The 26,888-nt window shown below is 54.2% G+C and overlaps 1 long non-coding RNA gene and 1 pseudogene across 3 annotated transcripts; one reads left to right on the forward strand and one right to left on the reverse strand.

Moving 5' to 3' along the window:
- Nucleotides 1-220: 220 nt before the first annotated feature.
- LOC134366385 (uncharacterized) lies at nucleotides 221-4,558 on the reverse strand. Of its 3 annotated transcripts, none has more exons than XR_010022307.1 (3): nucleotides 4,491-4,558; nucleotides 3,874-4,393; nucleotides 221-1,303 (listed from the first exon to the last, which is right to left on the reverse strand). It is a non-coding gene; the product is annotated as an uncharacterized LOC134366385 (long non-coding RNA). The 3 variants fall into 3 exon arrangements; XR_010022308.1 differs by having other exon boundaries at nucleotides 221-2,642; XR_010022309.1 differs by having other exon boundaries at nucleotides 2,767-4,393.
- A 1,015-nt stretch (nucleotides 4,559-5,573) lies between these two features.
- Nucleotides 5,574-26,888, forward strand: LOC134366375 (selenide, water dikinase 2-like; annotated as a pseudogene).

A 26,888-nucleotide genomic window follows, 5' to 3' on the forward strand; every position in this document is an offset into this window, starting at 1 on the left:
CATGGGGGAGCTTTATGGGGTAATGAAAATGTTCTATAACTCGATAAAGGATTGGGTCACACAGGTCAAATTCAGTGATGGCACACTCAAGATTTGTGCATTTTGTACTTTTTTAAAGAGAGAATTATCTTAATGTGAATTATTTATTTATTTATTCTCTGTAGCTGGCTGGTACGGGAATCCAAACCCCTGACCCTGGACTTACTTAATCAAAGCAAAATAATTTTTTAAATTTATTTTTATTATTATTTTTCAGTTCAAAGATGTTGGGGGGAGGAGAAGGGGGACAGGCCCGGCCCACAGGTGGCACCTTCGCTGGCCTGGCTGTGGAGGGCAGGGGGGCCCGGCTGGGACCCACGAGACCACAGCTCAGGAGCCCGGGGGCGTCTGCAGCCGGCTGGGTCATCACTGGGCTGCACGCGGACCCAGAAAAAGGTTTTTAAGCAAAGGATAGGATGTGGCAAACTCTGACATATCCTCTGTATTTTTAAGCTTCTTTTCTGTATCTTTCATTTTAGGTGCTTATGTGAATCTCGCCGTGGGTCGTTTCCTCTAAATGCGTGTCTGGTTTGCTGACCCTAAAACCCTTTTAAACTTGCTTAATCGACTGTTAAACCCTTTCGTTGAGTTTTAAATTTCTATGACTTCAGTTTTCATTTTCAGAAATTCTGTTTGTTTTTCAAATTAACTAGCCACAGTTTTGCAGTCTTCTCTTCTCTGGGGATGTTTATTAGCTCGTCTCTTCCTTAACAGAGCCAGCCTCGTTCTTGATAATCTGTGTCCTCAGACCACATCAGCTGACGTCTGGACGAGTGTTTCTGTTATCGGTGGTTCTGGTTTGTCCTCAGGCTGACTTGTTTCCACATGTACTCAACAGTGCCATGGTCACTGTGCTTGAGGAATTACCTGTGGGACACTCAGAATAAAGGTGGCTCTCTCCAGAGAGGATGTGTGTTGCTTCTGCCAAGGGTCTCCTAGGACACTACTGACCTGAGCTAGTGTGGAAGCAAATTCACAGCCCGAGGTCTCTTGATCCCCCCAGGGCTGGGAATTCGGGCTCCAAACACGCAGGAGGACTGAGTGTGTTCACAATTTCCGAGAAGCCTGCACCCCACATGACCACCCTGTGCTCGGTGCCCGGGCACCTTGCTGGATGGACAGACCCTGGAGTGTCAGTATGGGGCGGGGTTGACTTCTGGTCTGCTCCTTCCTTCTTACCCGGTGGTGTAGACCTTCAGGGTCCTCACTTCCTATCGGGAGGCCCCATGCTCTGCAAAGCTGCCGTGCTCCAGGTGCAAGGTGGCTGGGACAAGAAAACACTGTCAGAGCAAGGGCCGCTTCCTGGACCACTGCAGTCTGGCTTCTTACGGATTCTGTCCTGGTCACTCTCGACTATCTGTCAACTCTCAGTGCTTTTAAGACTTAAAAAATATTTTATCCAGCCATTTTAGCTGTTTTCAATAGGAGCGTTCATCCCGAGAATTTAGCCTGCCATAGTCCCTAAAAACAGAACTCATCATCCCCTATGTATCTAATTTGTCTTCAGCCACCCCCGAAAAACAGTTCAAATCTCACCTGTGGGCTTAAGGAATTTCGGCCTGAATTCGGCGCCTTATTTTAAAGCTACTGTCTTTTCCCTGCATCTAAAAATGCCCTGAGGCTGAGAAGTTCCCCAGGGTGACAGGGCACCAGCTGGGAGGCCAAGGGGCCTGGAGCCCTTGCAGCCCAAAGCTAATGTGACGTGTGTCAGCGGAGATCAGCCAAACTGGGACAAAGGAAAGTGGTCAAAGTGACGAATCACACCACAGCCTCTGTGGTAGGGTGACAGGTGACAGGGGTTTCCCTGCCTTTCTTACACTTCAATGTTTCTTCCAGCTTTACTTGTTTAATGGATATGTGTTATACTAATATTAAAAACATGAAGACAAAACACAAAAATGAATTCATAGCAGCAAAGAAAAGACCCCGCGAGCCAGCAGCCTCGAACTCTAATTCCAGTGGACGAGTCTGGGCAGATCCATTCGCAGCTCCGCTGGTGACCAGAGGCCAGATTCCTGTGACAGATGGGGGAGCTTGGGGGTTTGGGCTGGCAGGGGATCAGAGGATGGAGTGTTGTGTCATGCATGATCCAAGGTGGCACATGCCGAGCAGAGCAGAGTTACTCTGTTCACTCTCTGCTCTGAGCTCCGAGGAGTCCAGGAGTCCGGGGTGCACTCGGCAGAGGCGGTGGGAGGGAAAAGGTGGGGCCTGGGAGCTGAGTTCCAGTCGAGGCTGGCTCTGCCCAGGACATTGGGTTTCCATCGCCAATGCCATCTGCCCTGTCACTCCTCCAGAAGAGGACAGGGAGAGGGCAGAGAGGCTGCTCCCTCCGCAGGACCGGGGAGTGAGCTGGGAGAAGGGACAGTTTCCCTGAGAAGTTCTGGAAAGGTCATCTTTCCACTGTCCCCTTCCTAAGCCCCAGAGCTGAGAATCCTTCCTCCTTCCTGCCTTGTGCTTTCCCTAGCCCACGTTTATTGACTGTCTCTGCACTGGAGGGCAGGGTGGGGGAGGCGGGAGGCCAGGGAGGGGGACCAGCCTGAGTGACCCTCCGGTGCTGCGTGTCTGTCTGTCCTTCAGTCTGAGAGGAGTGGAGAGCCACTGCCCTGTAGTTAGCAGAGAGAGACAGAGACAGACACACAGACAGAGACAGAGAGACACACAGAGAGACAGAGGCAGACAGAGCGCTCTCGATGACACTCGGGTCTGGATCCCACACGTGGGGCCCACCGAGCATCGCCTTTCCGGGGAGCTTTGGCTGAGGTGGGGACGAGGCAGATGCCTGCCCTGGGGAAGGTGCGGCTGGTGGGGAGGGGGCAGCAGCCTGGTCTCAGCCCCTTCACCTCCGCTCTGTCGTCAGAGCCTTGGGGCTGGCAGGGACGGTCATTAGAACTGGAATTTCTCTGCAGAAAACCCAAGACTGCAGGGGAAGGAGAGTCTGTGCTGTGCTGGCATTTCCTCCTGTGTCACTCACTGACTCAGGAATGTGAGATGGTGGCTGAGCCTGGGAGGCACCTGCCCTCGGCAGCCCCACCTGACCAGCCTCTGCCCGAGGCATGGGGGGGAGGGGAGGCATTGGAGGGACACGGGAGGGGAGGGAGGCCTGCAGCTGTCCCAGAGCCCCCCCACCCGCTGCAGGCTGAGTCATGGCGCCGGCTCCCACCCTGACTCTATTTTTATATCAGCGCCTGCTCATGTCTGACTCTTAGATAAGCCCAGGCTTCCAGCCATGGGGAGACACCTGACGGCAGGGGATGAGGACCGAGGGAACAATTCATGAGTCTGAGCAGGAATTATAAAGCCACCCCGCTCTCTTACTAGGGCTCCTCGCCTGTTTCATTACCAGGCGCTTGTGTGGCTGCCGTCCAGGTGTGAGGCCTTGCAGAGAGGGGAGTGGCCAGGGCGACACCAGGGCCCTGGCACTGGGCGTGGGCAGCCGCGGGTGGGTCTGGGAAGCCACGCTAATGGGCACTTATGCGGGACACCTGCAGAACAGGCTCCCAGACATGTGCCCTGGGGGGGGGAGAGCCACCAATCTCTGAGCCCCTCTCTTGGTGACAAGTGATGTGCCAGGTTTGCAGGTTGCAGGACAGCAACCTGGCCGGAGAGCTCAGGGCCTGTGTCGACTGTACTGAGGAGCTGGCAGGCACGGTTCTCCCAGGGGCGTCCTCAGCAGACCCCTCCCCACACGCCTTCCAGAGAGTTAGTGCTGCCCTTTCTTTGGTCTGAGATGGGCACAGAAGCCTTTTGGGGTCACTGATAGGGGTCAAGGGCAAGAGGTGCTCTGCTGTGTCCCTTAGTCAAAGCTCTGAGCCCCTCCAGGGTTCAGCCCCTCACCTAGCAAAAGAAGACTCTGGGAAATCTCCAAGATGACAGCCACTGTCCTCCAAGGCTCCGTGTACTGTTCAGCCACGCTGGGCACCTCCACAGCAGAGGCTGCTGTGGCCCTGAGTGCAGATGTTGACAAGGTGATCACGGACTGTGTTAATCTCGCTGCCCTGGAGGGTCCCAGAAGAGGAGAGGAACTCAGGGGGGAGCTGGGAGCCACGCACCACCCTTCCTGTCTGCTCTGTGGAAGGATGGATGGCTGGAGATGACCTGTGCCCCAAGTCCCCAGGATGCACACAGCATTCTGTGCTCTCCCAACTCCTGGGCCTGCTGGAGAAGAGCCACCAGCAGGTGTGGTCTGTCCTCAGGAAGACCCACGTTCAGAGCAAGATGCTGGGGACCCAGCCCACATGCTGGGGCAGAGGGCCCGAGGTCATGCTGACAGCGGCTGCTGGCACGGGCCGGGTCTCTCCATTCTGAAGACTCCAGGGAGGGCAGCTGTCCTCTCCTTCACACACTCTGCCTGACCCTAGAAGGAAGCAGAGGGACAGTGACAGTAGCCTGTTCTTTTTTCTCCCCTCTCCTTGGGCACCCAAACATTGCTTGCAGCTCTGGTGGGCACCTACCGCGGGAGAGAGACAAGAGCCTCCAGGCCCCGCTGGGAAGATCCCAGAGCTAGACAGGCTCAGGCCAGCCAGGCCAGAGCTGTCCCCTCCTCCCAACCCTTCGCCCCTCCTCGTGGACACTGTCTCTCAGTGCTCAGGTGCCAGCTCCAGACAGGCCGGGGAGCTCAGTCCACACCGTGCCCTCCAATGCTCCCAGGCAGGCCTCTGACTTTCTCGCCTCTACTGAACATGTGCATGTCACTTGTGTGGGGAACAAGGCGGCCTTGCCTGGAACTGCTTGGACACTCTCCTTTGGGCCCCAAATCCCTAACTTGGGACTCATTACTCTCAGCTGCTCCTTGAGAGCAGTGACCGAGTTTCTTGTCATGAGGCTGTGGGTCATGACCCCCACACAGGGGGTCTCATGGCATCAATGCCCCTTGTGAACTGGGTCCAGGGCTCTTTCCTGTATGGCCAAGGACTTAAGGAGCCATCTGCTCAGGAGGAGAGTGAGAAATATTCCCATTTCGCAGATGTGAACAGTGAGGCCGACCGCCGATGATGAAGTCACAGGCTGCTGCTCTGTCCAGGAGCCTGGGTCGCTAGCCTGCTGCTTTCTCCTGAGACATGGAAGGCCAGGGGGTGCTGGTGGTGGGAAGGTGGGCAGGTCTGGGGCAAGTTCCCTCCTGGGAGAGTGATAAAAGGAGCCATTTCTCTCTAGATCCCCCCATGAGATCAGCACTGAGGACCTGCCACCTTCCTCAAGCAGGTTTCCAGCTTTTCTCTCCTCCGAGTGGCCTCCTGCTGTTCTGGTTCATGCACGCAGACCTGCCTGGTCCTCCTGACCAGACAGAAGTGCAGGGCTGGTCAGAGCCAGGGCGGGAAGGAGGCTGTGGCCTGCCGGGCGCCTGGGCTGGGCTCCCCGACAGCTGGGCCGCATGCCTGCCATTCCCCGCGGCGGGCTCATCCTCTCGATTTAGGGGCAGTGGGATAGCCAAGGGCAGGCTCAGTTTTCCCTCTCCTTGCATGGCCAGGGCCTGCAGCCTGCCTGCTGATTTGTGTGTATTATTAGGTCCCAGGGACTCCTGCGGCCCGGGTGAGCCTCAGGGGTGGGGCCCAACCCCCACCCCGCTCTGCAGAGGGACATTATCCCTGAACCTGGGCTGTGCTGGGGGGTCTCGGCCTGGCTGGGAGAGATCAGGCCACTGTTGCCTCCAGGTAAAATGAGGAAGGGCCTGTCTTGGCTGTTCCCCCGGCCCCTGAGCCCACCCAGCCCCTCCTGCACCCCACACCTCTCTGTCTTGTGAATTAGCCCAGTTCATGGTGGGGGCCGGGGACTGAACTGCTCTCTCCCCTTGGTGACATGGGGATGTTTACCAGGGCGGGCAGCTGCTAACTCAACAGGGAGGGTTAATCTGGGAATGGGGCACACCGGCCCTGGAGGGGTGGGTGGGGGCTCCGTGTGGGGCAGAGCCGCCTTGTCCCCCTCGCAGGGCCCTGTTCAGCTGAGCTTTGGGCTGGAGGGACGCACCCATTTCTCCTCATCCAGCCTGACTGTGTGATGGTGGCTCCACCGTGTGTGCACGTGTGTGCACGTGTGGAATTCCAGGCGTCTCCGGCAGGAGACCCCTTCACTCGCCACATTCACAGGATGGAAGGACCCCTGCCCAGAGCCCAGAGCTGGGGCTGACTCCGCCATGGTGCCCGCCTCCCCGCGCCTCCGAGCCCAGGCCAGGCCTAGGGAGCAGGGCTGATGGGATTCGTCTTCATTCCATCCTGTGTGACTCCTGAGCAGCTGCGGGTCACCTGTGCTCCCGCCGGGAGGGAGGGAGCCTCATGCACAGGAGTCCCAGGGGACTCCATCGCCCACACCCTGCCCGATGGCCTTCCCCGGGGCGGGCAGCCATCAGGCCAAAGTCTCACCACTCTTGGTGTCACCCTCCTGCCAGGGCCCCTCGGTAGCCCATGGGGTGCTCCAGGCCACCCTCATGCCCCTCCCCAGCTCATTCCCCTCCACGGCTCCATGGCAGGGACAGCCCTGCCGTGACTAGTGCTCCCTCTGGGGCCTTGGCTTCAGCTGCAAAGCAAGGAGAACCTTAGTCATCTCCGGGGTCCTTCTTTGCCCCCCGCTCTGAAATCCTGCCTGCAGTCGTCGATCCGTAGCTGATCCTGGGCCTCTCTTGTGTGCCAGGGTTGTTCTCTTTGAACTTTGCTGCTTGAGGGACTCCAGTCTCCGGCCACGTCTATTTGTCCACTGTGGCAAAAGGCCAAGTGTAAACAACTTCTCCCCCATGGCATGGACAGGGAGAAGGTAGAAAATGAGAGAAGAGCCAACCTCGGCAAGAGCTGCACCCAGGGACTGGGCTGGGAGGGGGCGTGGGGAGAGGGGCTGGGCCGGGCACCCCGCCTGGTGGAGGCGACCCAGGCTCTGCTCCTGAAAGGCCAGACACGTCCGACACTCACCTCAAGACTTGGTTCTGTGACATTAGAACACTCCATTGACGAAGTCTGCTGTACCCACCCATGTCTCGAGAGAATGGCTTTGTGTTTCCTTTGGGGAGTTGTTCGGGTTTTTTGGCAATCAAGGAAGGGGCTGAGGCCAGCGTCGGGTGACATGGTGTAGACCAGAGGTGGCAGACATGAGCCGAGAGGTGGCACAGTGAGTGGTGGTTGAGAAGGTCCCGCTGGAGCCCGACAGCCGCACAGGTACTAGGTGTGACAGCCTGGGGACGAGGAGTAACATTCATGCCGTGCTCAGCACAGTGCCTCCAACAGGCTAAGCGCTGTACGCACGTTTGTTGAACGCATTTTTAAAAAGATAAAATTTTAAAAGACCTCCACGAGAGCTTTTTTAAAATAGACTTTTATTGTGGAAAAATTTGCGATTTGCAGTCAACTTTGCGACACTGCTCTGGTGCGACGTAGCATTTCTTACCTCCTGTACCGGGTCCCCTGTTGTTGAGACCTCACCCTGCTGCGGCCGCCACGCAGGGGAACCGGCCTCGGCACTCGACGGTTAACCACGTGTCGGGCTTTGCAGTTTCCGCAGTTTCCCCATGAACGTCCTTTCTGTCCAGGATCCCATCCACGCTGCCACGCATTCTCCTTGCAGATGGCACGTGACATGCACACGACATGCTGGGGATGTTCGCCCCATCGCGTAGTGAAGTTGGTGGCTGCCAGGTCTCTGTCCTCGTAAGTTACATGTTTTCACTTCCCCTGCTTAGAGCCCAAGCTTGAGGGGGGACTAAGCCCACCTCCCGGGGGGCGAGTGTCTGTGTGTGTCGTCGGGACCCTTTGCAAGGAGGAGCTGGCCCTGCCCACCCACTCAGTTACGTCCTTGACCATAACTTCATCAGCGTGGACTCGTGGGTGTTTACTGTGTACTCCGGGCTGTCATCCGATGCCATGTCGTTATTCTGTTGCTCACGTCCTTCCAGCTTGGCCCATAGGGCGCCCTCTGAGGTGGGCTCCCTGCTCCTTTCCCGTGTCCCCATCCTCTGTACACCGAGTGCTTCCTCACTTTCTGCCACCGTGATACACTCCAGGCTCAAAGCGTGTTTTCCCTGCTCTAGAATCAACCATTTCTCCAACGAGCTCCAGGCCCCTGTACTGGAGAATGATACTTAGACACCAAGATCTGGCAGTGAGTGTGCCCGTCGCTGCTGGCGCGTCACTGTCTCTAGGTCCCTCAGCAGACGGAGCTGGGAAGTACAGGTGTGTGCTGACCCGTGCGCACACTCAGCCCCGTGGTTCCCGTGTCAGGCGTCTGTGTGTACAGTCAGTGACACACGACTCCAATGGGTGCCTCCGACTCTAATCCAGCACCGCGGGCTTCTGAACACATTTTAAATGACCCATAAAGGTTAAGTGAATCTGCTAGTAGCCGCCGCTCAGAGATCAGCGGGAGCACGAAAACACAGCAGTCCCTGTTTCTGAGGTGTGGGAGAGGATATGGGGTCTGCCACAGGGTGGAATGAGGGTCCGAGACATCTGAGGGGGCCACGTGACCCCTGCTGACGTCTAGGTACAGAGAGGACACTTGACTTCCCTGTGTTTTCACTTTTCACCCGGTTCTCTGCCATCGTGATACCAATAGAGACGGACTCAAATGACACATCTGCACAGAAAGGGGGAAAAAGCCCCCTCGCTCCAGAGCCAGCTCTCGTAAGGGCATGAAGGAAATGTGTCATCGCGGCTAGACCTTCATCTTCTGGGGCATCCTGCTCTCTGGTCTCTGGGACCACCTTCTCCCCCTTACCGTCCCCCACAGCCTTCCCAACACTGGCAACTTCTGCCAGACGGGGTGTCCCTGCTCGGAAACCTCAGGGGGCCCTGGCAGGCTCGTTAGAGCCACGGAGGTCCCCTTTCCTGAGCGGGGGGTGCCCACAGGGGCTGCCTCAGCTGCAGGATGTCGAGGGGCCCGGCCTTTGCTCCTGCAGGGAAAGGCCGCTCCGGTCCTCGCCCTTGCAGCCCCCAGGAGATACTGTCTTCCTGGCCCCCGGTCTGAAGGTGGCCCGGACTTTTGTGTCATGGCCTGAGCTCTGCCTTCTCCTTTGTGGCAGGTGGCAGTGACCGGCCGCCAGCCACCACAGCCTGTTCTAGGGGACTTTGTGTTGGGGGTGGGAGTGGCTCCCTGCAGCCTGCCCTCTACACCGGGACAGAGGCGCCGGCCGTCTGCGCTGCAGGTCTCGCTCGCTGTTTAAGTCGAGGACACGGCAGACACATCTGAGGCACACACGGGGCTTGTAGATCCCGGACCTGCTGGACTGAAGGGACAGGCCCCTCGGCTTGAGAGATGCCCAGAGGACGAGGCACCGGGGCTCAGGGGCAGCCGGTGCTGCAGGGGACAGAGGGTTGTAGCTCGTTGTCCTGCACAGACCTTCACTTCATCCCAGTGCCTGAAGCCGAGGCAGGTACGTTAAGGGAACAGGCTCTTATTGTGCACCACTGTATACCTGGCTCTGGGGAGAGACAGCAAGGAGAGGGGAGACACGGCTCCTGCCCCGAAGAGCTCCTGGTCTTGAGGGAAGGTAAGATGTGCGGGAAACCAAGCTGGCAGTGCCCCTGCGTCTCACGTTACTGAGCCTTCATGGTCACTCCCAGGTCTGTGTGACCCTCAGCTGGGTGTGTGGTGCTGGTGGCCATTGGGTGACAGGCAGCAGCCGTGGTTATTTGAGAGGAAGGCACGTCCCAAGCCCACACCCTGCGGCGCTCATCCCCACGCTGTTCCACGAGGGGCATGTGCATGCCAGGGGATGCGGCATTGCCCAGGTCAGACACAAGCACGACCCTGTACCCTTCTGCTCTGGCCCCAAATTGCAGCAGGCCAGGTGAGTTAGGTTACAGCGGTGTGGTAGACAGAAATACTGCCCCAAATACATCTGCGCCCTAGTCCCCGGCACCTGTGACATGTTATCTTGTCAAAAGGACATGTTATCATGGCAAAAGGGACTTTGCAGGGCGACTAAGATGAGGAGCTCTGTGGAAGGAAGTGCCCTGGATCATGCAGGTGGGCCCCATGCGACCACAAGTTTCCGAGCCAGGGAAGAGGTGTGATGGCAGGAGCAGAGGTTGGAGGGGCATCGGCGGGAGGGGCCTGGGGACGTGGGTTCTCCCACAAGAGCCACTTGGCACATCTGGCCTCTGGAAGGGTCAGGAGCTGCAAGTGCATGTTTGAGTTCGTGGTGATCTGCTGCAGCCGCAGTGGGAAAGGAATGCTCGTGTCTTATGCAAAATGACCGTGTCCTGGCCTGATTTCCCTCTTCTTGGCCTGAACTGGACTTTGTAGGAGGCAATTGAGACCCTGCTGAAAAGGGGCGTGTTTTCCTTCAGGGTCCATATTACAAACGTGTGACCCTGCAGTGATGGATGCTGAGGCTGCTAGGACCCCGCCTCTGTGCCTGTGCGGCCCGTTCCCTGGCAAGAGGAGTGGGCGTGAGGGTTTGGTATTTGAAAGGTCCTTCCTGCCCTTGATAGTTAAACACCAGGGCAAAGCACTCTCGTACAGAGCTTTCACGGGAGTTTTGAAGAAAGCTGTCCCTGTGCTGGGATGTTTGTAGCACAGGCTGGTGCCGACCCCTCTCCAGGGGTGGGAGGCATGGACAGCCTTCCCCTTGCGTGGTGTGAGGAGCACAGGAGGCTGTCCCTGGTTGTCTGTCCCTGTCCCTGGGGTGATCAGGGCAAGAGGGAGTGGCCAGAGTGTGAGAGCCCATCGAGGAGGTGGGGGTGGGCTCTGGACTGCTGGTTTGCACGTGAAAGCCAAGCTCCTGGGCATCTCCAGGAATTGGCCAGCATGGGAGGGGCAGGCCCTCCAGGGTCATCAAGACCCCAGATGTGAAAGCATCAGAAATACAGAAGGTGAAAGACATGGCGAATACAGAGCCTTCCCGGGAGCACCCCACGTCTTCCCTTCTCTTTCCTTCAGTCTTGTCTGTGTCCTTCACTGGACACAAGCTCTGGGGAAGGGGCTGTGTCCATCTTCTCCAGGGCGTCCTTAGTGTCCACCTACTGCCTGGAACTTAGTAGCTGCCTGATAGTTAGTGAATTAATGAAATTCATGAATGAAATCACATTTGCTTTGAACTCTGCGATTTTACAGTCACTTCTACCAAAGTCCTAATTGTGTGTGTGATGCTTTTTAAAGCTGGATGTGCTAGTCCAGTTGCTGACAGCTCTGCAGTGCCCGGTGCCCAGGTTTCTTTCCCTGCTCTTGTCCCACCTGCATGCTGACCAACCTCCCACATGTTGCAATAAACGTCCCCACGGGCAACGCCAGCAGTGCAGTGCGGCCTGGACGGAAAGCCAGGAGGAGCTGGGCCACTGCACCTGCAGCCCACACCCTATTTCTTACCAGCTCCTTCTTTTGATTGGCTTTGAAAGTGGAGCGGCGTGGGAAGGAAGGCCGCACTGCTACCGAAAGACTGTATCCACGTGTCGCCTCCAGTCAAGCTTTTCTCTACGACAGGTCTCTGCTGGAAAACAACACTCGTGCTGATTCCTGTAGCGTTAACGCCCCGACCGCAGACTTCTGCAAACTGTCCTCAGGTGTGGCTGCCATAGCCCCAAGCACAGATGGATTCCTGCGGCTGGGGAGGGACTTCCCGCACCAGAAGACGACACAGACTCGGGGTCAGTGGGCTGCCACCCGGCTGCAGAGGAGGAGGAGAGATGAGTGGAAACGTGGAGAAGAGGTGGGTGTCGTGGGGGCTGCACCCCGCCCTCCCCCAGCACTGGGCATCACTTTCTTTCCCAACCATTGGAAATGTGGTGGGAGGAAAAATTCCCCTTGTGTTTCTTCATTTAGGAGTGAGGTTGACTTTATCTCTGTGGGGTGTGTGTGGACAACGCTCGTTGCCACATTTCTCTCTTGTGACCTGCCTGTTTGCATCCTTCGTCCGTTTTTCTCATCAGCTGGCATGGACTCTTTGCACTCTGACTTCTGGCCTGGGCTACGTGTCCTGTGTCCCCTTCCCATGCTGTGTCATGCGAGACGGTGTCTCTCTGAACGGTTGCAGGTATTTGCATGCTGCTGGTGGGCACCGGTGTGCGTGTCCGTGGTTGGAGTCTATTCTCGAAGTAACGCTGGCAAGAAAAGATCCTGTCACCAGGGGTGACGAGTCTGCCTCCCTCGGCATCTTCACTGGATGGGCTCAGAGTACTTGATGGGCTTTTCCAGCTCTCCCTTGCAGGTGGGTGAGCAGAGAGAAGCGTCGGGCGTTGAAAGCCTTGGGTGACAGGGACATGGTGGTGAGGGCTTAGACTGGCTTGCACTGAGATCTCGGCAAGTGGTGGAGCTTCCCTGGGCCTCTCCTAAAAAGCAAGGGGATGATGTCCAGGAGGTGACACTAGAAATATCCAGCAGGCAACTTGGGGGACAAGCAGGCTGGAGCAGAGGTGAAGGGACTTGTGGTCTCCCCTCGCCGTACTTCTGGGCCATTTCAGCTCTTACCCTGCATGCATTCGTGGATTCTCCTTTACGTTATTATGAAAAATTTCAAGCACACAGAAATGCTGCATGGCTCAGACACGAGCATCCTCTACACACGCCTGCAGTCGACCTCTACGTCCCGGCCACCGTCTGCGCACCCCCAGTGTTGAGAGGTTCTTCCGGTTGCAGGTGCATTTCATAAAACGTGCCTATAACTAGTGTTTCACTCAGCTTGTAAAGAGAAGTGTTTACATGACGTGAGCCTGAAGGTCATGCCCAACTTCAGAGATGACAAATGGGCACACTCAGAAAACAGATATCGGGCCCCACTGAGGAATGTATGTTTCCTTAATTTCTTTGATATAAGCAATGATTTTTGTCAATAAATGAGAAAATAGAGGCAAGAAGAAATATAGTGAAAATCACTGAGATCCAATTTCACTGTGTTTAGGTCTAGATTTTTTCCCAGTGCAAATAGATACAGGTAATTAGGCAAATGGTATCATGCGTCTGTAACTGTCAAAGAGAGGTGACAATGTGACTATCTTTCCATGTGGCTAGAGACACCTACCAGTCTATGTGTGCAACTGACTTACTGCCGCAACCTGTGGAGCTGAGGGCTGTTAACGTCCCCACATTGTACATGAGACCAAGACTAAGAGGTTAAGAAGCTTCTCCAATGTCACACAGCAAGCAGGTGGCAGCTCTGGGACTTGAATTCATGTCTGGCTTAATACAAAGCATGTGCACTTAACTATTACATTTATTTCCAACAAAAAAGAAATCAGCTTTCCTATGCTTGCACTAAGAAATAGACAAATGGTTCTGGATTATGAAGATAGTATCTGGGGATATTCAGCCACACGAAGAGATGGAGGTAAGTTAGACATTTGGTCGCAAGTTTAGAGCCAGCGAAAGCAAAGCTGGGGAGGACGTCATCGTGGGATGCAGAGATGTGGTGGCCTCAGGAGGGACCGGCCGGGGGCCAAGGGCCTGGCCACCTCCCCGTGTGTGCTGCCCTTCTCTTGGGACACCTGCTTTGCTCTTCCCTCAGGCAGGTGGTTTTCTGTGTTCCTCTGGCCCACCTTAGAGAATTGACACCCTTCTGCTCCAAATTTACACTTTCGGGTGCAGGTGGAGGTAAAGGCTCAGCTTGCTCTCAGTTCTAATGGGTAATTCCAGGACCAAGAAAATGTGGCTGGAGTCAGTGTTCTGTCCTTGGTCCAGTAAGCAATGTCTGGGAATGGGACCTCCAGTATTAATGTAGCCAGTGGGACTTTACTCTCACAGACAGGAGGGCAAGAGGCAAAGAGACTGTCCAAAGAAGAGGGTCACTGGCTTACAGGTGCGCAGGCACCCTAACAGATAACCCTCAGAAGAACCGGTGGAACGGGAAGAACAGCAATCCCAAAGCCAAAGACTCCACATCCCACCCACCCAACCCACCGCTGGAGACCTCCCACCCACAGTAGGATGGGGGGACCCATGAAGTCTCTGCCAGAGTCACAGACATTAAAATAAGATGTGCTTCCGAATGCTCAGGGGACATCAGTGTGTGTCGTGAGATGAGGGTTTTGGACGGCTGAGCTTAGGGCCTGTATTGGTTTGCTGGGGCTGTTGTAACAAAGCACCACAGCCTGGGGGCTTAGACAACAGAAGCTTCATGTCTCAGAGCTCTGGAGGCTGGACGTCTGAGATCCAGGCGTGGCAGGGCTGGTTCCTCCTCAGGCCTCCTTGGTTTGCAGACAGCATCTCTATGTTCCCATGGTGGTCTCCCTGTATGTGTGTCTGCCTCCAAGTTTCCTCTTTTTATGAGGACACAGGACATATTGGAAGAGGACCCCAATGCAACCTCATTTTAACTCAATTACCTCTTCAAAGGCCCTGTCTTCCAATATGGTATCATTCTGCAATCCTGGGGGTTGGGGCTCCAGCATGTGAGCTTTGAGGGGATGCAGTTCAGCCCAAGGCAGTCACCTGCAAGGCTCCCTCCTAACTAAGTGGCAGTGTGAGGGCTAGCCAGCACAACAGGAGGGTAGCGTGACCCTCAGCGTCACCTCAGAGGGAGCTGAGGATCTGTTCTTGCATGTGCGTGTCAGGGACCCAAGGCCCACGCCGTCTCTGTTCTGAAAGGCACGAAATAGATGTTCCACAACTATTTGTTCAATCAATGAGTGAAAATGGCAGAGGCTCCAGGTGATCAGGGCAGGAGCCAGGTCAGAGTCGGGGCTTTTCAGAAGAATGGGCCCCAGCCCCACCTGGAAGGTCCCTCTCTCCTCTCGGAGGGGTGGGAAGACAGGCTAAGCACATGCTCTCCCAAGGCTCTGTGGGTGTTCACACGTGTGTGCACGTGCATGTGTGGGGGTGTGCATGCGTGTATGTGGGTGTGCACATGCATGCAAGTGTGTATGTGTGCATGTGCATGTGTGTATATGTGTGTGCCTTTGTGTCCATGTGTATGCATGTGTGCTTGTGTGTACACATGCACATATATGTGTGCACATGCATGTGTGTGGGCGTGCGTAGGTATGCATGTGCATGCCTGTGTGTGCGTGCACGTGTGTGCATGTGTGTGTGAGCCTTTTGCTCTGAGTCTGTTGTGAGATTTCAGGACACTTGTTGCTCTGCTCAGAATGACAGGTGCTTGCAAATAAGAGCCTTGACTTTGGAAACTGTCTTGGGCATGGGTTTTAAGACTCTGGCTTAGAAGTCAAAGCCAAGGCTGCCCTTTGCTCACTCCAAGCTCAGCCTCTTTAATGTGGAGAGAGTCCGGGGAGGGGAGGAAGCACCAAGAGTAACAATGTTTCAGGACATTCTTCTGCTCATTAAGATCAGCAGGTGTAATGACTTGTGTCTCAGAAGCCTTCAGGGAATAAGAAAAAAGCTGAAAGAGCCAGAACTCAGCAGCCTTGGCATGATTTAATCTCTTACCTTCTTTAATGTGAAGTGACAGGTGTCACCTTTGTTGTAGCCACTTTTCCTTTCTGCCCCATGGATTTCCTGACCTGAGTAGAAGGAAAGAGTGTCCCCTTAGGAGTGAGACTAATTTTGATCATGTCTTTGCAGGGCCCCAAATGATATTGTAATGGGGAGAGAAATGGGTAAAATGTAAACACGTGATCCAGCACGTGGGAACGGCTGCTCCGCTCAGCTCCTGTCTTGGATGTACGTGCAGATGGATTTCCATAGTCGGGGGAAAAAAATACTTTGCACCTTCACATAACACAAAAATAGCACAGCCACTCTGTCTGGTCTGACCCCCAAATAATAAAATCTTGAGCATTTCCTGTAAACCTAGACTCCCTAGCTCAAACAACCTCGCCTCTGATGTCTGAGGAAGTCACACAGCATTGCAGGTGATAATTATGCGAGGAGTTGGTGTTTTTCTACCATGAAAAGGCAGGTGCAAACATGGTAATCTTGTGAGGGGGTGGTTTAAAATATTAAATACTGGTTTTTTTTGTGTGTGTTTCTGGTGTTTTTATTGGATAAGCTAGTCTCATTGAAGTCTACTCCCTCACCCTGTTTTGCAAATTGGCTTCTTTTCCTTTTGGAAGGCTTTTCATCTCTGAATGTTCCCTTGACAGATATGACAAATGTTAAGTGCTTAATATTTGTGTCCCCCCAAATTTATATGCTGGAGCCTAAATCCCCAAGGTGATGATGTTAAGAGGTGGGGCCTTTCGAAGGTGATTTGGTCATGAGGGTGCAGTCCTCATGAACAGGATTAGTGTGTCCTTAGAGGAGACAAGAGAGCTTGCCTAGGAGCGAGGACACAGGAAGAGGGGCCTCACCAGACACCGCATCTGCCATGGCTTGATCTTGGGCTTCCAGCCTCCAGAACTGTCAGAGTTAAATGCCTGTTGTTTATAAGCCACCCTGGCTAAGGTGCTTTGTTACAGCAGCCCAAACAGATTAAGACACCTGCCATTACCACTTCTCCAAAGAGTTCTTTAAGAAAGCAAATCCTCCTCACCCCCAATGCTAAATTCCAAGACAGAGTTATTTTAAATTAAGTGTGTAATACGTGCCTTCTCTGGGCAGTACAACAGGAGGTCGTGCTCGTGTCTAGCCATGGCATCTCTTGTGCAAGCTGCAACATGGTTCTGCAGGGTCCATGACAGCTTCTTATGGAACTGCCTGTGCTTTCACTCACAGTGTGCAAGTCCTGCAGGAGGCTGCGATGCTTTCTCTCTCTGTTTACTTATTTATACACTGTCTTATTCCAGAAAAGACTTAGGATAGTTCAAGCAGGATGATAAATGATAAAATAAAAACAAGTGAAGAAATTGGGACACAGAGTGTTAGGAGGCTGAGATAAGTCTCAGAGCGAGATTAGCACAAAGGCAGGTGCAAAGGGAGCCTAGAGTCTGGTTCTGGGATTGCTAACAGTTTATGCTGAGAGAGAGCTGCAAGCAGGTGTAGTGCTGTGTTCATCGTGTCTTTTTATTCTGAGGCTTGGTACACCCAGCCTGGAGAACTGCCTCTCACAGGACTCGCCGATCCCTACACATAGGTAAGGACTAGGTTTTGAGCACGACCTGCCTGTGCAAACCAACCAGTCCAGAGCCGACCCCCTCCCCCATGGGCTCTCACGCTCTGGGCCACTGCCCCCTGCCCTAATCACCCAGGGCCAGGTACAGGCAGCCAGGGGCAGCCCCTGAAACTATTCAAAGTAGACGACCCTAAGCCTGCTTGCCCTGCCTCCCTGTTCCTTCCTGAGGAAACCACACTAGAGGCTCTGCTCACCTTCCCCCACGTCTGCCTCCTGCCCGACCCTGGGGCTGCCCTGTGTGCCCTGCATGGTGGCTGGGCCTCCTGTTTTTAGGGATCTGTGAGTACAGACTTCCTTCATGACGGTCACTTCTGTGTCTATGTGTCTCACCCTACCCAATTAAAACAAATCCCAAGTACAATGATTCATGGTGTCTCCAGTGAGAAAAACGGGCACAATTATTCATAAAAGTGAGGCCAGACGTTGTGATCTCCCGTGAGCCCTCTTAAAGGGGACACTGTGTCGTAGAGAAAGTCCTCAAGGCCAAAACCATACCGCAGCCCCCTGAGGGTCAGTCAGGATGCTTTCAGCAGCAGGGGACAGGACACCGAGGAACAGGACACCGAGGAACAAGAGGCTTCAACTGAAGTTCCAGGTGGCGGGTCCACGGAACCTGCAGCTCGGGGGAGGCTGGCTGCTTCTGGAGTCTGCTGGTTTTCTCTTTTTTTGCTTCCCCCCTGAGCACTTTCTGAGACTTAGTAGATCTGTTTAATCTTACTGTGGTAGGAAAATATTTTGAAGTACTTACTGATCCTTTTTTATTATTCTTGGCATTTCTTTCTATCCCATGGCCCTTCTTTCTACCATTAGAGGCCAAATTCAAAGACAGAAAACAAATCAAATTCTCTGTCTTGATCCTAAAATAGTCTCAGGAACACCACAGCAGGGATGATGTCTTGAAAACCAAGGACTTCGGTGGCCGGGGTTTGGTTTTGGGGGAGGAGGAATAAGGTATTTGACCATCAAAAGGCTAAGAAACGAGGACGACGAGGTGGGTGAAGCCTGCAGGCAGCGGGCGGGAGAACACTTAGCCCAATGGTTCTCATCACAGGCTGAGGGGAGGGAAGCCCTTTCTGGGCTGTGGGAAGAAGCGTCTTCCAAATTTGGGGAGGTGTAGCAGGGACATCGACTGGTGCTGAGTCTCTCCCAGAAGGGGAACCCTGTGTCTGGGCACATGTGGGCTGACAGTGCTGGTGACAACCCTGCAGAAGTCCTGCGTGAGTCCTCAGACACCTGGGATTCTCCTGCCTTGCTGTGCACGGTCTTGAGTCACACAGTTGCCTCCTGGCCCAGCACGGTTGCTCAGGCCCAGCCATCACATATGCATCCCAGCCAGCAGGAGGGAGGCCGTGCCCAGCTGTCTTTTATGGAACGCTCCTGGAAGCTGCCCGTGACACCGCCACTTCCACCCTGCTGGTCAGAACTTGGTCAGGTGGTGATATGTTCCTTCAAGGGTGACGTGGAAAAGTGATTTTTACTCAGGTGCCCGGCCAGGTGCTCACTGAGGGGTGGGGGTCTGTAAAGACTGAACTCAGGGAGAGTGGTTTGGGGATAAGTCGCGATCTCTGGTGAGCGCAGGCCGGTAGGTGTGGTCTGTGTACGTTGATTTAACTTCAGAGGTGCTCAGCGAGCATCTGCTACGACCAGGTGATGGTGAACTGGGCGGGGGCGGCCTCTGGACGTCCCCACCGCGTCCCCACCCTCCCTGCGCCGAGGCAGCTGCTTCTGTGTCTCCTCCGATCTGGTTTGGCTTTGCAGAGACAGATTTCTTAAAAAAATATTTTCCAGTAGCCATGTTGCCTGACACAGAACACAGAGAGTGAACAACTCCGTTTTACCCACCTGCTTCTTTGACTCTTAATGGGCCGCCGCCCCGGGCCTGGGCATCGGCGGCCAATGTTAAGTCTCTCAGACCCAGAACTGCAGAGTCTTGAAGCTGCCATGGCCTAAGAGGGCACCCAGTCCAGCCCCTGATTCCACACACCCTGGGAGGTGCCAGGTGGCCCCCACCAGCCCTTCTGCCTCCTGCCACCAGCCTCAGGGTCAGTATTGGGGCAGAGGCCAGCAGGTCCAGCCACACGGCACCAGGCAGTGCCTGGGGAGTTGGTACCTGATGCCTGATCCTGTCCCCTAGCCCCCGGTGACCTGTCCTGATTCTGCAGACACAGGTTTCTGAGCCCTGCTTGAGGCAAACATGGGTTTGGATGTGTGTCCTCTGGGCAGTGCTCCTCCCCTCCAGCACCCCCTGGCCACACATCAGGATGTCAAGGTGTCCTGAATAGGCAGGTGCACGTAATTGTCACCCTGGTGGTCGACGGTCTGAAGTGATTAACAGTAAAAGGGAAAATCTGATCATGCTTGTGCGTGCGGGGAGAGTCGAGGTTCTCGCTGTTAATGACACTGCCGCTCACCTCCCTGAGGGGGCGGGAAGGGCTCAGGCTACAGCGAGAGGGGCTGGGGATTAGCTGGCGCTGGCACGCCTGGGGGCTGTCACAGAGGGGCTCGGCTCCTCACTTCAGCCTGCCGGGAGGCAGGTGCTAACCCCTGCTCCACACAGACTCCCTCCTTCCATTGCCTGCCAGAGAAGGGACTGGGGAGTGGGTGGAGAGACACCCTGTACGGGGCCTCCCGTGTCATGTGGGGGCACAGACCCCACTGGGGACTGAGCAGCAGTGCTGGCTCCTGTGAAGGACAGAGAAGCCCACTGGACAGTGTGGGGTCCCCAGGGCTGCTGTCCTTGGTGCACAGGACCTCACTCCTATGCTCTCCCTGGAAGACTCAGAGGAGAAGCAGTTTCCTTGGCCCATGTTGTCACAGTGGGACTTAAGACAGGCAGGTGGCCCAGCACTCTCAGGAGCCATGAGCCTCATCTCTGAATTCTCTGGGCCCTGGCAGAGGGTCAGCCAAGGAGTTGCCCCCTCCTGTGTGTGCATAAATGAGAGGTACAGATGGGACAGCGGAAAAGCTCCTGAAATGAAAAGACAAAGAGAGCATTCCCCCACCACCACCCCTCACTCCCAAGGGACCCAGAATGATCCGCCTTCCCACCCACTCTCAGGGGAAACTGAGTCTGGGGAAGGCGTCTGACTCAAGGTACAATTAGGCACAAAGCAGGGGGCAGTCAGGGCTGTCACCATGCTGGTTTGAGCCATCCCTTAATGCATGGGGGCACCGGGTAAATATGTGTGTTGGGAAGGGGTCGCCTATTCTGATCCAGAATGTGGCAGTGGAAGTGCTGCCTGATATGGCAGAAGCCCTTTTCCCCACATGCTTCTTACCATGTGTGTCAGCCCAGCAGGATGGGGCTTCCCATGTCTGTGGCCCCCAGACCTCCACATCAGAGTCCCCTGCAGTGTTCGTGGACATGCAGGTCCCAGGGCTCCAGCCCCACCAGGATCAGGGAGGGCCCTGGACTCTGTAGTTTATCCAAGTCCTGATGACTCTCGTGCAGATGCTCACGGGTGAGCAGCTGCTCCAGGGGACAGAACCTTCTGCCCATTCGCAGCAGAGCCTGGGTTGCTGTGGCCTGTGGCTTGTGCAGATGCCGTAGGCCTCCTGACTCCTGGAATCTGGAGATCTGCTTCGCTGGATGGCTGTAGTATTTAGCACTTCAGATCTGGCATAAAGATGCCCTGGAAGGACGGCCACCTAGAGGAAACATGATTCAGGAGGAGCACGTGGGGGCAGGGCGGGGAAGGGCCCCACATGGGTCACCTCTCTCTTCTCTGGCAGTCATCGACCCCTGCAGGGCTCTGTGCTGTGGCACTGCTCCTGGACGCTGGACCCTGTGCCTGATAAACACAGGCAAAAAGTCTCGTGCAGATGAAATCGCAGGCCCCAGGTGAATTATGGAGCAGATGGCATGGTCCCCTCGATGGTCACACCTAGAAAGGGTGTAATTAGGAGACAAAGCACCCTGGCTCCTTAGACTCCTTTCTCTTGCCAAGTGATACGTCTCACCCTTTAAGAATGGTTTTCCTCCCATGGAGGCTGTGTTTGTCTGAGACTTCCCTGATGGTTCCCAGCTTAACTTTAAGGCAGAAGTTTGTACCAACCCTCGTGTGACCACGACCACCCACCACAGCACGGTGCCCTTCTGGGTGAAAGGACTCAAGCTTGGCAAAGCACTTTTCCTTATCCAAGCTCTACAGAGGCACGGACAACCCCTCTCTCTCCGTCTTCCTTCCTTCCACAGATTTCTATCGTGCACCTACTGTGTGCATGTGGGCATCACAGAGCGAAGAGACCCAGCTCCCGGTGCCAGGTGGCCACACGGCATTGTCAGGGACAGACAAGCAGGAGATCAGACCCACTGTCCTGGGGGAGTGGTGCCTCGAGGGAGCCTGAGGTGAGCAGGAGGCTTGTAGGGAAGGAAGCTGAGCCAGGATGGAATGTCTTTCCCACGCAGGGAGCCATGAGCAGCTCAGCGCATCTGGAGCCCGGGAGAAGCCTGGGCTGGAGGCAGCAAAGCGTAGAAAGGCCGCGGAGGCCAGAGCAGGAGAGGCTGCCCCACCTGCCAAGGCGTTTGGCTTTTCCTCCGTCGGACCCTATGGTCTGGGAAGAGCGTCAGTGAGATGACTGCATGGCTACTTGTAAGAGCCTGCTCTGAGTTACGGCAGCAAAGGCATGACATAAAGCCAGAATTGAAAAGGGAAGCAGAGTGTAAAGGTTTGGAAAATTTGCAGCCTGGCCATGTGGCAGAGAAGCAGAGAGCATTTTCAGAAGGAAAATTCCATGGTACTAAGAAGATTAACACAAAAGAATGGGATTATCAAGAGAAAAAGGCCCTGAAGACATTGCAGAAGGCTCTGGGGCCAACTCTTCCTTTTCAGGCCCAAAGATCTAGGGAGACAAAATGGTCTCGGGGAACTGGCTTGAGGAGCCCTCCACGGGCTCACTGCTCAGGGCCACCCTGGAAAACTGCTTCTAGCACCAGCACCCCGGCTGCTTTGGCTGCTCCAACTGTGGCTAAATTGGCCCCAGGTGTGGCTGGACCTGAACCTTTGGAAAATACAAGCCAGAACCCTTGGTGAGTCCACGTGGTGTTAGGTCTTCAGGCTCACAGATTGCCAGAGCTTGGAAGGCTTGGGAGCCTCCAACCAGATTTTAGAGGATGTATGGAAAAGTCTGGGGGCCCAGGAAGAGATCTGTCACAGGGCTGGAGTCACCACAGACAGCCTTCACTAGATCAATGCCAAGTAGAAATGTGGGGTCAGAGTTGCAGCAGAGAAACCCCATCAGCACCATGTCTAGTGGAGCCATGAGAGCAGGACCTCCATGGAGACCCCAGGCCTGTGGAGCTACAGGGCAGAATAACAACCTGAGAGAGCTGAAGTGTGGCCTGCAACCAGGAAAACCATAAGAGCAGAGCTGCCCAAGGACCTGGGGACCCAACCCCCACACCAGCATGCAGAGGACATGGAACATGGACTCAAAGTCCATGATTCACCATCTTTGAGATTTAATGCCTGCCCTGCTGGATTCGGACTTGCTTATAGACCGATAACCCTTTCTTTTGGCCTATTTCTCCCTTTTGGAATGGGAGTATGTACCCTATGCTTGTCCCACCACTGTATCTTGGAAGTAGATAACTTGTATTGATTTCACAGATGGAAATTTGAACTTTGGACTCTTGAGTTAAAACAAGTTAAGACTTTGGGGATGAAATGAATATATTTGCATGTGAAAAGGACATGAGTTTTGGGGGGCCAGGGGCAGACCATGCCATAGTGAATGGATTAAAAATGGTAGTCAGTTGTGTGGTTCTGAGGGCTTTAAAAGAAGAGCACATGAGAGTGTGCCTATCTCTGCTCTCTCTGCTTCCACCATCTTGCAATGTGAGACCCCTCGGTCACTGTTGACACCACCAGATGGACTTTGGACTTCCTAGCCTCAGAAACTATAAGCAATAAATTTCATTTTTCTTTATAAATTACCCAGATCCAAGTATTCTGTTATAGCAACACCAAGTGGACTAAAACAGGGGCCCTGAAGCAGGCCAGGCCAGTGGGTCTCTTGTGTAGGCCTGGCCAGGCCTGCCCTTAGGGGCAGGCCAGGAAAGGCCAGGGGCACTCTTGGTGGGAGGGCAGGCCAAGGGGGCTCTGGGGCAAGCCATTCACAGGAGGCCATTAGTGGCTGGGCAGGGCAGGCCAAGCCAGGGGGTCTCTTAGAGGCAGGCCAGGCCAGGCCAGGGGTCCCTTAGCACCAAGCATGCCAAGGGGGCCCTAGGGCAGGCCATTTGAGGGGGGCCCCTTAGTGGCAGATCAGGCCAGTGGGGAGCCCTTAGCAATGTTTCATCATTTATGCTTGGCCAGAAAATTTTCTTTTTCATTAAAGTATCAAACATATTTATGAAATGTCTGTTTGATTAATTATCCTTATTTTTGTAGTTTCTTCAGAATCTACATTTATGTTTCCACTCCCACACTTGTGTATTTTTACACAAATTTAGTTCATTAAAATAAACACTGAAAGTGACACATGGTTTTTGTTTGGTTTTTATCATTCAGATGAACAGCTCTCAGATTTGTTAGTCGGTCAATTCTGTCATTTCCCCTCTTGTGATGACTTGATTTCATTCTTTTGTGTTTAGTGTGTCCATTCTCCTGTGAATCTTAGGTTTGTTATTACTTTCTTACCTTCTTGTGATGAATAAGTAGTTTTAGAATATTTTGATATTTATTGTTTAATAATGACATAGAAGGGTGTGAATTTGCATTAGAAAAGAAATTTGACTTTATCTCCTTCGTTTTAGCAATTTGAGTATGATGGACTTTAGCATGATTTTTCTCTCTTTTCTTTTTTTATTCCCAGCTGGAGTTTGCCAACCTAACTGGGGTTATGTAACCTGTGGATTGATGTCTTATACCCATTTTGGAAAATCATCAGCCATGACACCTTCAGTCATGGCTTCTGCCCCCTTCTCTCTCCCCTCTCTGTCCCCTCTGAGTCCAGTTACCCACACACAGTTGTAATGAGGCTCGTCCATCTCTGCTTCTTCCGTCTTCCTCAGGGAAGGCCCTTCAGGGATTTGAATGGAAATTCTAGTGGGTCACTGTTCAACCATGAAAGACTGTGACAAATCCACTTGTGACCTTTGGAGGTCTCAGCTTGCTGCTTTAGCACCCACACCCTGCAGCTTTCAACTGTGGCAAAAATCTTGAGGGACCAGTCAGCAGGGCCTGTCCCTCTGGGGAAAGATTATCTCCCAAGCGCTATGAGATTCGGGGAGATTTTACTCTGACTTTTAGGAACCCTTGGCCTGGATCCTCAATCCTCAATCCTCAATCCATGGTCATCCCCAGAACACAGACAATGTCCTGTGGAAAACACCGACCATGTCAGTGCTTCTCGAGTTGTGTGATCTCTCACACCAGCACCAGCCTTGAGTGACTAACCAATACTCCCCGGCGTGGGCCAAGTGTGATCATCAGTCCCTGCTGAGAATTAGCAAAAACCTTGCCCTGGAAGTCTCCCTCTCTGAAATTACAAATCATGTAATTATGTTTCCACAACTCTATTACACCCTGTGGTTTACACAACGATACATGCTTTGCTTTTTTGTTTAATTAGACATCAGTCCTGAAGCTCTTTTCATTACCAATAGGTGACTTCCTTAATTTTTATAAAAGTGAATATGTTTATGTAACTGGCCATAGCCTGGGTGGCTCATAAACAGCAGAAATTTATTGCTCACGGTTCTGGAGGCTGGAAGTCCGAGATCAAGGAGTGGCAGATTTGGTGTCTGGCAAGGACTTGCTCTCTGCTTCACAGGCAGTGCCTTCTCACTGTGTCCTCACATGGCCAACAGGGAAAATGAGCTCCCTCAGCCTCCTTTATATGGGCACTAATCCCACCAGGAGGGCCCCAACCTCATGACCCCATCACCTCCCATAGGTCCCACCTCCTAAGACTATCACCTTGGGGATTAGGTTTCAACATATGAAGTTTTGGGGACACAAACATTCAGATGGTAGCAGTTGTCCCTATGGAAGTGTTCCAGGACAGGGGACAGGCCAGTGGGAGCTGTTTGGGGGCCGAGCTGTGGGATGCTGGCCCATCCCTCCTCCTGAGGCCTGGAGAGAGGGGCTTCTGTATTATTCCATGCTGCAGGGGTGGCTGGTGCCAGAGTGGACGCCTTGCTTATCTGAAGGGTTTTGGGAGGTTCTGAAAGCCTGACCCCATGACCTGGGTGCTGCTGGGCTCAGCCATGGGCCCCCCTGAGAAGCCAACTCTTCTAGGGTGCAACTGGGTTTAGGTCAACGTTCACTGGGTGTTTGCCAGTGCCAGCTCTGTCCCAGGTGCTGGCCATACCCAGGGGCAAGGGCGTGTCTGCTGGGCTAACAATGCTGTCCTCAGTGCCTGGACAGATGTCCACATAGCATGAGCACAGCCAGGGCCACAGGCTTGACATTGAGAAGATTTTGGAGGACCTTTTTAAATAAAAGAATGCAAAATGTTTTTTTTAAAGTTCAAAATAAATTATTTAGAGTGAGAAATCATAACACATTGCAAGGTTTAAAAAGCCATAGCAGAGGGAGGCCAGGAGGGCATCGTGGGGCTTGAGTTGTGCTGGGAGAACCTGTGGGTGCCTGTGACTTACTTCATGTTAACTAAATAGAAAGTTAAAGGCCCTGTCGTCCCTATCTGCCAGGTGGGCATGATGGCCATGGTGATGGTGGCGATGGTGGCAGCAGGTTCCTCCGCTGTTGTGCTGGTCTCAGAGCTGGGGCTTCTTGAGCTACTGCCCGTCGAGCCCCTGCCTCTGGGCCTCAGCCCGAGATGGCAGCCGAGGCTTCTCGTGCATGAAGAGCTGAAGCTGCAGGGTCCGCAGCAGATGCTGCTCGAACTCCTGGACAGACCGATGCAGGCAGACGTGCAACCCCACGGGCCAGGTCCTGGTCAAGGCCAGGAAGAGGTGGCCCAGGAAGCCGACCTGCCAGCCCGGCCTTCCCAGCCCCGAGCACTGGGATGGACGCCTGCGTCACCCTTGAGGCAGGGGGACCATCCTGGTGCAGGCCACAGACTTATTTGACCCCCTGGTAGAAGATCCTGACATGACAAGGAGTAGAGCTGTGCCAGCGTGCTGAGCGGCCTCTTGCCATGGGCATTACTGATGTGACACATGCTGCTCAGCGTCAGCCCGGGTCTGAGTGATGAGGAGCGAGAAGAGGTAACACACTCATGGTCAAGGGCTTTCGAGATGCTGCCAAGGAAGGAGGGACTGCAGTGACTGGTGGACAAGGCCGTCAACCCCTGGGCCATCATCAGCAGAGCTGCCATGTGGTGCACCAGCCACATGAGTTCATAATGCCTGATGGTGCCGTTGCTGGGGATGTGCTTGTGTTAACCAAGCCCTTAGGAACCCAGGTTGTGGTCAGTGTCCACTGATGGCAAATGGTCCTGGATGAAATGGAATAAGGTGGAGATGGTGGTCTCCAGGGAAGAGGTGGAGCTGGCCTCTCGGAGGTCCCTAAGCAGAGCTGCTGCTGCTGGATGAATGCACACATTGAATGCCCATGCGGCCACAGATGTCACAGGCTTTGGCATTCTAGGAAACTCTCATAACCTGGAGAAACAACAAAGAAATGAGGTGTTCCTTGTCATTCATGACCTGCTGATCCTTGCCAGGATGGCTACCATCAGCAAGGCCAGGATGCCTTGGACTTCTTGAGGGCACGTCAGCCAAAACATCTGGGGATTACTGACTCATCTGCCAAGAGAACAGGTGGCTCACGTTTATTCTGTAATCGAATCTTCTGAGTATGGAGAGGGTCACCCAGCATGGGCTGTGGGCATTGTGGAAAGGAAGCCGGACAGCCCAGATCCTTGATGATCCTCGAGTCACACAGGTCCTACCACTGGGGCCACCACTACAGCTCTTGCTTCTGACAATCCAGCACCTCCTGTCAGCCTAGCTCGTGAGATGGAATAG

The sequence above is a fragment of the Cynocephalus volans genome, chromosome 18 (genome assembly GCF_027409185.1).
Source record: "Cynocephalus volans isolate mCynVol1 chromosome 18, mCynVol1.pri, whole genome shotgun sequence".
NCBI classification, from domain to species: domain Eukaryota; kingdom Metazoa; phylum Chordata; class Mammalia; order Dermoptera; family Cynocephalidae; genus Cynocephalus; species Cynocephalus volans.